This window comes from Grammomys surdaster, unplaced genomic scaffold (assembly GCF_004785775.1).
Source record: "Grammomys surdaster isolate TR1022 unplaced genomic scaffold, NIH_TR_1.0 140, whole genome shotgun sequence".
In the NCBI taxonomy this organism is placed as follows: Eukaryota; Metazoa; Chordata; class Mammalia; order Rodentia; family Muridae; genus Grammomys; species Grammomys surdaster.
In genome coordinates this window covers 4,022,849-4,031,961 of record NW_021604598.1, presented here as the reverse complement: position 1 = coordinate 4,031,961, position 9,113 = coordinate 4,022,849, and the positions used below count along the sequence as shown (strand labels likewise).

Genomic DNA, 9,113 nt, shown 5'->3' with positions numbered 1-9,113 from the left:
TCCTTCCTTCCTTCCTTCCTTCCTTCTTTCCTTCCTTCTTTCCTCCTTCCTTCCTTCCTTCCTTCCTTCCTTCCTTCTTCCCTTCCTTTTGTCTTTCCTGTCATGGTTTGAATATGCTTTGCCTAGGGAGTGGCACTTTTTGGAGGTGGTCCCTTGTTGGAGTCAGTGAGTCAGTTTGAGTGTGAATTTAAGACCCTTGTCCTAGCTGCCTGGAAGTGAGTCTTCCACCAGCAGCCTCCAGATGAAGATACAGAACTCTCATCTCTGCCTACATCATGCCTGCCTAGATGCTGCCCTGCTCCCAAGTTGATAATGATGGACAGAACCTCGACTTGCCTTGGTCACAATGTCTATTCACAGCAATAAAACCTGAACTAAGACACTTCCTTCTCTTTCTTTCTTTCCTTCCTTCCTTCTTTCTTTCTTTCTTTCTTTCTTTCTTTCTTTCTTTTCTTCCTTTCTTCCTTCTACAGACTTACAGACAAATTAGTCCTGGGAATGACTCCAAGATAAGCAAAAACAAGTTTATATTCTTAAAGCTCAATACAGAACAAATAAGAGACAAATTAGATAATAATACAATAAGTGCTAAAACAGAAAGACAGTTTGGGGTACATTGAACTAAGGATCTGCTTGTAGAAGGTAATTATCAATCTGGGTCCCAGTGGCTGGGGATTTAGAGGTGTGGGGGCAGAGTAGAGTGTCAGGTGCGAACCTGTGTTCCATATAGGATTTAAACTCTGAGAGGTTGGGGCAAGGGTGTGGTGTAACTAGACGCACACTTCCAAAGGTGCTGCTCTGGGGATTAGTTTGCTTGGAGTTAGAAAGCAAGACCTGGTTTACAAGCGATTGCACAATCCAAAGGAAAAAAAGACCACAGGATTGTTAATTCAAGCTCTGAGCAATACCTGCCACATAGAAGCTGACAATTAAGGTTGAAGGAAGGATACAGCCAGGCATTATTCCTCCCACTTATATTTTTAGCCTCCTGAATATTTGGATATTTTTAAGCACCTTGCTAGAGGAAGCTTTCCTCTTCCTTCAGTAATGTTTGTGTTTTTGAAGACTGCCCTGAAGTAATACTTTGAATCTATGTCTTCTTATTCCTTGCAGTAACTTTCCTCTAAATCTACAATTAATTGTAAAGCTCTTTGTTTTTTCCTCTCACAGTATTCTTGAAACTGAGAATGATGCAGAGTCTCTTTTTCTGTGGAATCAAGGAGATACTGTTTTGGAGAACAATTCTGGATAAGGTCACAGATAACTCAGGGATAGCCCCAAATCCCTGAAGACACTAGCCTTCCTCGGAAGGCTCTGAGAGCTTCTCACAAAAGGTACAGAATGACCAGGTGAGTACAATAGACACCATTCTTCAGAGTTCACTGCGGAGACCCTGGATGCCTGACAGAAGACCCTCTCTTGTCTCATTTCTCTCTCTGACAGGATAAGCAGTGCCCTTCAAAGGAGGCATTTAGAGGAAAGTGTCTCCACAGGCCTGATCTCTAGCTCTCTCTTTGAAAGCATAATCATACTCAAGAATGAGAACAATGTAAATCGCCAGCATCGTTAGGCAGAATCTCGATGAATTAAAATTGCTTACATCAGGGTAAGACTTGGTCCACTGCCTCAAAAGGAGGCAGAGTGCTTGGGTACACAGATTTCCATCCAGTCTAAAGCCCACTGTCAGAGTCTCATGGTCTCAGACTCAGTACAAGAGATAGTCAAAGCCTGATAAGATCATCCTCGTCTGGATGGGCCAAATTATCCTGCTGTTTAGTTCCTCTTTAATACTCATCTCTCAGAGACAAATTACCCGGGAAACACTGATGGGACTGAGCCTCCAAAAGGCAAGCTCTGCCTCACAGATTTGGGAGTGCTTCTCACAACATGCGGACGAGAGAGCTAGACAAAAATGTCCAAGATATCGCCCACTAAGAAAATAATCGTATCTGGATCACCAAGGAAGCCCGGAAAGTCCCATACACCCTTAGATGGTGCAAATTCCCAAAACAAAATAGAGCCAGTAGGTCCTGAGTGTTGAGGAAAGCCTGGGAGATTTTAGTGCCTGACACAAGTAACGGGGGAAATGTCAGATGTATGGCTGGACACAAATCATGATCAAAAGCTCTATCATAAGACTCCAGAGGAGTGGGAAAAGCAATCACCTGGGAACAAGTCTTGAGAACTACTAAATATAATTGTCACTTCGGAGAGTCTGGCTTTTAAGTATCAATTCTAAACTGTGAAAAGGAACTCCTTCCAAGAAGTTCTATCATAGTAACTTCTCGATGATGATGATAATGATGATAATGATGATGATGCTGGTGGTGGTGGTGGTGATGGTGATGGTGGTGATTCAAAACAAAGTAAAATTATATTTGAGAATTTGGGAGTTGCTTCCTTCTGAGTATTCCTCGAATGTATTCTAGTCTTAACATGATAATAGTAGAGGAGAAGGAGAGGTCCTAGATTGGATGTTGTGTGTGCACTTGTGTCTGACCCACAGGCTTTGCTCCCTCTTTCACTGCACATTCCCAAGGGAATCTTATCATTGTCCAATTTGTGCTGTGCCATTTGACTTAAACTTGAACTTTCTCCTAAGCAAATAAAGACAGACCTGGTAGAAGACGTCAGAGTTCTCAATGTCTGTGATCAAAGCCCACTCTCATTACTTCGATGAATAACCTCGAGGAAGTTGCCCAGACCTCCTACATCCTTTGTTGAGTAAAGCATGAAAAATGATCGGTACCAGAAAAAATAATTGGGATAATCCAATGCAAACCTCTTGGCAACTATCTAGAGCAAGTTAAGAATGGACTGGAGAGGGCATGAAGGAAAGGAAGGACTGTCCCCCAAAATCCCATGTGATAAGTGTTTTTTATCAACAGCTTGCTTCTATTAGATGTTAAAAGGTAAAGTCTTCTGGGAGATCCTGGAGGACATTCCCCAAAAAGGTCAAGGGGGATCAATGATGTGCTCTTCTCTGTGCTGCCTCTATGACCTGCTGCCTCCAGTCAAAGACCTAGAGGACAGACGTTCCAAAGATGTGACCTCAAGCAAGCCTTCTTCCTTTATAAGTTGATGAGCTGGGGTATTTGCTATAGAAACAGGAAGCTGACCATCACAGAGCTGCAACATGCATAAAACCTAGTATTTGCAGACCTAATTCTTAGATAATCAAGTGCTGGCCTAATGAAAGAACAATGACAACAAGGTAGCCATTCATTTCCATCTGTGGAATATATGTTCATATTTTAACAATTAACAAGAGACATGATTTAAGAGGAACACAAAGTGATCAAGAATGGCAATTACCACAACTACTAACGTACCATATGATGTAAAGACACCTGGGGACAATATAGAAAGATCTAGAAAGTACTTGTTTGAAGCCTTATAACGTGGCTGTTCCCTAGTATACAATAAGGAATCACCTTGATCTACAATATGGTTCTGAAAATGTAGAAGCCAGACACTTTCTTAGGAAGATGAATCCGGAACAGAAACAACAGGGCCAGATTCATTCTTACTATATTGTGATGCTACATAATTCACAAATACTTTTTATAGCACAGCAACCCAGTGAAGTAGATGTCCCATTCTGTAGATGAGGAGAATGAGATCCCAAACGTGGCCAATGTTCCCATGATCAACTGAGTGAAAAAGCTGGTTTATGACTCAAGTTTTTCTGAATTGCAACCAGAGAATTTAATGTTCACAAGAGGCACATAGTAGGACAGGGACATGAGCTAACCCACTGTGCACATTAACAAGCTACTCTTTTATTTGTAGGAGACAGGAATGATGGGGAAAGGACCTTTATTTTGTACCTTACTGAGTCATCCCAGCCCCCAAACTGTACAGTCACCCTCAGGCATGTTTCTATGAAGCAATTTGAGGTTTCAATATCCCATAATGTCAAGCTGCTGAGCAGGAAAGGAAAGCCAGTTTTAACAATGCATCTCGTTTTTCACCAAATTAGTACCAACACACTTAGGGATGCTAAGAGGAAAGTCTAGCTTGTCAGCTTCTGGCAAACACAAACCCATCAGTGTAAATCTGTCCTGGATGTGGGTAGGGGTATTCCCCAGTGCGAGGCTGTTGTTCTTGGCTATATGGTGGACAAAATTCAGCCTCTTCTCTTTTAGTCTCTGGTTCTGGAAGAGTCTGGGCACTACCCTGCACAAGGCTAAGCTCTTTTCTGGTGTAGGCTGTCTTGTGATTCTTTGCACCTAAGGAGCCTAGCTCTGAGGCTGTGAAGCGACAGGGCCACCCCTTCTTCTCCCCAGGAATAGAAGCTGCCTTATATCAACTGTCTACCACCATGGACTCTCCCTCCTCTCTATTTACAAAATGGAAACAGATGAATTCAATCAAACATAAGCCCCCGAATTATGGCTTCCTTTATACCTTGTGGTAAAGGAGTTTATACGTAATTGGAACATGATTTTCTCCAGTGGTTTCAAGTTGTTCCCAAACGTGAAAAGGAACCTTTCAGTTTGGGAATGGGATGGTTCTGTTCAAACCAATCCATCATGCCTCTGAAGGCAGAGGGTGGGTCAACTGAGGGAGACCAGGAAAGCAGCTGGTAGGTCAAGACCTCTGTGGCTCTCCCCAAGCCCACATGAGCAGGCAGTGGGTCTGCATGCAGAGAGTTACAGAGCCCCCTTTCAACAGCTATGAGGACTCTAAGAAGTGAGACTGTCACAGTTAGTGTGGAAAGCCATTGACTAGCCTAAACACTCACCCACTCTTAGTCTCTCTTACTGGACTACAAGGTACTGAAGGAAGCCCTCGCCCTCTTTCAGGTCAAAGTGGATCAACATTCAGACTCTACATTTTACAGATCCTGCAGATAAAAATAAATTTAAAAACAAAAACAGCAACAGCAAAAATCCAAACTAAAAACCCGAAGTCCCCACCAACAAGCATCAACTTCCACCAGAAAGCACCCTAGTGACTGTTCATCTATGTTTACACAAATCTTTAATGAAATCAACACAGACAACAGCAAAGACCACTTTACACTTGGCATTTTAAAAGTTGGATTTGGAGCCTGAATGCTTTTCCTAAGTAACTCTTAACAAAGCCCATGGGTTAACGTGTCTTCAAGGCTTCATCCAAATGGGGCATCCAGATAACAATCCTGTAGTATTTAGGTAAACAAAAGCAAAAATTGTGCTTGCCTCCAGAATAGGAGGCATCTTAAAAAACCATTTCCATATTTATTTTCCATGGATTTACAAGCCCAAAAAGAAATGCTCAACTCTGTTGGAGAAAATTACTTAGGTATTTTGGAAACAATGGATCACTCCAGAGAGTAAAGGTTCACTAGAGATGTTACTCAGCTCCATGGCCTCAGTGTGTGTCTTAGTTGGGGTTTCCATTGCTATGAAGAGACACCATGATCAAAGCAAATGCTTAACTGGGTCTGGCTTACAGTTTCAGAGGTTTAGTCCATTATCATAGTGGCAAGCATGGCAGTGTACACACAGACATGGTGCTGGAGAAGGAGCTGTGAATTCTACATTTTGGTCCTAAGGCAGTCAAGAGAAAACTGGATTCCATATTGGGCACAGCTTTGAGCATAGGAGACATCAAAGCCCACACCCACAGTGACATACTACCTCCAACAAGGTTACACCTTCTAGTAGTGTCATTCTCCGTGGGCCAAGCATTCAAACACATGAGTGGGTGGGGTCTATACCTATTCAAACCACTACAGCATGGTTCATGCTACAAGCTCGCCTAGAAGGAGATAGTGTAGAACTATCTTTTGTCACTCATCTTTAGGTTCATGAACAGCACTTCTAAAACAAGACAGGTTAACCAGAATAAAGCATAATATACTTATTTAATGAAACTTTTATATGTTGGAAGTGGCTTTGAGCAAGACCTGAAGAACCAGAAGAAAAGTTCTCTAGTACTATGCTTAGAATTAGGGAGGAGAGATTAGCCATGCTAAAAGTGACTGGATTACAAAGGCTAAGGAGGTAGTTCTCAACCAATGGGCCACAGCCCCCACAGGGTCACATATTAGATACCCTCCATAACATATATATGTATATATACATACATACACATAAACATATATATGCAAAACTACAGTTATAAAGTACCAATGAAAATAATTTTATGTTTGGGTCATCACAACACAAGGCACTGTATTAAAGGGTCTCAGCATTAGGAAGGTCAAGAATCTCTGGTCAACAGGAAAAAAAAAGAAAAGAAAAGAAAGGCCTGTCTACTCATATTCTTCTTAGTTTCTTTGTGTAGCATCATTTCCTTCTGAGTCTGAGACAAGGTCCATGGAGATGAGGGTCTTGTGTCTGTAAGACAAGTTAGCAAGGTCCTTTCTTTGTTTCCTGCACCTATATACAAAGGCACAAGAAGGTTAGACTAATACTTCTAGGTTTTGTTTGGCTTTGGGGAGATGGATTGCAGATTTTCAAACACACATTGGGAAAGGGGCATTCTGGGTCTCTGTTGAATAACTTTGGAAGAAAATAAAACTAGGAGACAGGGGAGCAAAGGGCTGGCAGAACTTGCTTCTTTTGGGTCTGAATACTCAGCAGTGCTGAAATGATAGACTTTGGAGCATTAGTTTCTGAAGTTCAATAGTACCAATTTGGGATAACCAGATAGGAAATGGGATCTTCTACTGCAACACTGTTTACCTGTTTGAGGGAGGAAGCATACTTGTTACCTTTAAGTCTGGATTAATTCTATTGCAAACCTACAAATCTAAGCTCAGAGACTACAGTATGACTTTTAAGGTTTCTAGCTCAGTTCATTCTTGACCTTCCTTTCAGGAACTGAGGACAATAGGCCACAGAGGATTCCAGGATGAAGTATGAACTGATAGTGGAAGCCAAATGGGTCTTGTGATAGCATAGCAGTGGCCTAGGGACTTCGAGCTTGCCCCCAAGATGGGATGCTATGCTCATTGTTTATGACACCTATGGAACACCGCCTCTGACTTGGCTCTAAATGTCTCTGCCTCTCTCCTATCCTGTTTCTGTTCAATCTCATAATGACTTGATTCTACACAAAACAATGTGACAAAAAACAACAGGGTGTTATTTCCTAACTGATGTTATTGTCAGAGAAACAATAGAAACACACAAATAAAAGCCATAAAAGGAAATGCTATCCAGGAACCATTTCAATAGACACTTCAGTACAGAACTGGCTTCTGTGTGCATATAGCAAGGAATAATAGGAGTTTATGGCCAAGGAACAGTGCAGGGGACAAGAGATAGAAAATTACTCAAAAAGAATGTGAAGTAGAAGAGGGCTTCTGGCTAAACACATACCTGGATTCATTCTACAAATGGATTGTGTGGACCAAGTTCATAGTTAACATCAGGGCCTTGAGAGCTTTGAAAGCCTGACTGAAGTTTCAGGGTGCGGGATGGGAGGATCTTGTCATTGCAGTTGGGAAAGATTTTGTTTAGAATGCCCTCTCTTGTGCTGTCTTTTATCCTATCTGAATTCAGGGGCCTTGTTATGACCTGCCCTATGGAGAGGCCCAAGTAATTTAAAAAGGAGTTAAGAAAGGCCTTCACTTGTTAGGAATCAAGGAACTGAATTCTCCCACCATCTGACAAAGCTTGAGTGAGATCTTGCTTGAGGCTTCAAGATGAGACCTCAGCTCCTACTGACAGGTTTCACCTTGTGAAAGACCTCAAAGTAGTGCCCCAATAACCCTATCCTGCCCCACATCAAATGGAAGATGATTCGTGTTAATTTTATGTTATTTTAACTGCTAGACTTTTGCAGTAATCCATTACATAGTAGAAGAAAATCAATACAAAGCCAACATTGTCCCATATAGGTAACAGTCAGCAAAGCTACACCTGGTACCTCAGCCTTGATTCTCAGAGCCTCTGGATGTTCAGGAACTCCATCAGTGACCCTAAAACTCTTCAATGAATATAAAATAAAATGATCAGGAGTCTTGTACACTATCTCCAGGCACCACAGCAAACCACACTATCATGCCTATGAAACATTCTTGGTAACAGCAAAAGAACAGACCCCATTTTAGGTAAAGAAAAACCCTACTCTAGTATTTTCTCCAGATAAATTTTATGACTAAACAGAGCCAAATCCATGTCTGGGATAATAACAACCAAATGGAAGAACCCTTGGAGTTTACAAAGTGTTTTATGTCTGTGATGTCATCTAATCCTCACAAACACCCTGCAAGTTTCTTCTTAGACCTTGAGGGGTTGTTGAAAGGACTCATAGAGGAGTTCCCTTCTCCACAAGCCTGCACCAGGCTCACAGCCATGCTCTGCTTGGGAAATAAGCTGATGCTTTGTCTACGTTGAAGGTTTCAAAGTGAGGAAAGAAGCTACCAGTCCAGCAAGTCAGATCAATTGCATCAATTTTGGCCAAGCTAGAAAGAGAGACATGCTTCAGATAATTCACCTACACGTGTGCCTTTGACAGAGGCTACCCCCAACCCTGAAGGTAAAGGCATCAGATCTGTAAGCTAGTCTGAGTTGATACAGCCAGGGCATAGTCCACATTGGACCTTGGGACCTGGTTTTGGATCACATCTTATGGTAAAGTTGTTTACTATTTAGCAGTTAGGTCCAGCTTCAGATCTCATCCTCAGGCAGCCCTAGTATTTTTTTTTCAGATACCCAGGGGAAAATAATGCATAAAGAAAGGTACAGAAAGGAGCTTCACATTCAGAACTACCTCCCATCCCTGGTGTAAACCATCAACATGATGACAGCTATCATTCCTGACTGATGCTCTGCCTGAGGCAATTGCTTTCCTTCATCATTCAAACCTAACTCGTCCCAAGGTATCATTTGTCTTTGTAAACATGGATAGAGTCAGTTTCTTCCCTCCATCACTGTTTGCCCTGTCTTCATACATGCACCTTGGTGAAACCAGTCTACTCATCCCTGAGGTTATGCTGAGAGATGGATGTGTGCCTTGTTCTGGGTGAATTTAGCAAATCTGACCCAAGCTTCTGTTTCTTGCAAAACCCACACCATTATCCTTTCTGGTACAGAATGAATGTAATTTCTGAAATAGCACACTGGTCCTCTGTAGATATCTATTAAATAATTAATAATCACTTTTTTCCACTC

At 41.9% G+C, this 9,113-nt stretch overlaps 1 long non-coding RNA gene across 1 annotated transcript in view; it reads left to right on the top strand.

Moving 5' to 3' along the window:
* Window positions 1-2,628, top strand: part of LOC114618243 — a 13,466-nt gene extending 10,838 nt beyond the window's left edge. Inside the window, exons 2-3 of the long non-coding RNA XR_003710928.1 lie at window positions 1,171-1,349; window positions 1,444-2,628. This is a non-coding gene — a long non-coding RNA (uncharacterized LOC114618243). The remainder of the gene's footprint in view (window positions 1-1,170; window positions 1,350-1,443) is intronic.
* The last annotated feature ends 6,485 nt before the right edge of the window (window positions 2,629-9,113 follow it).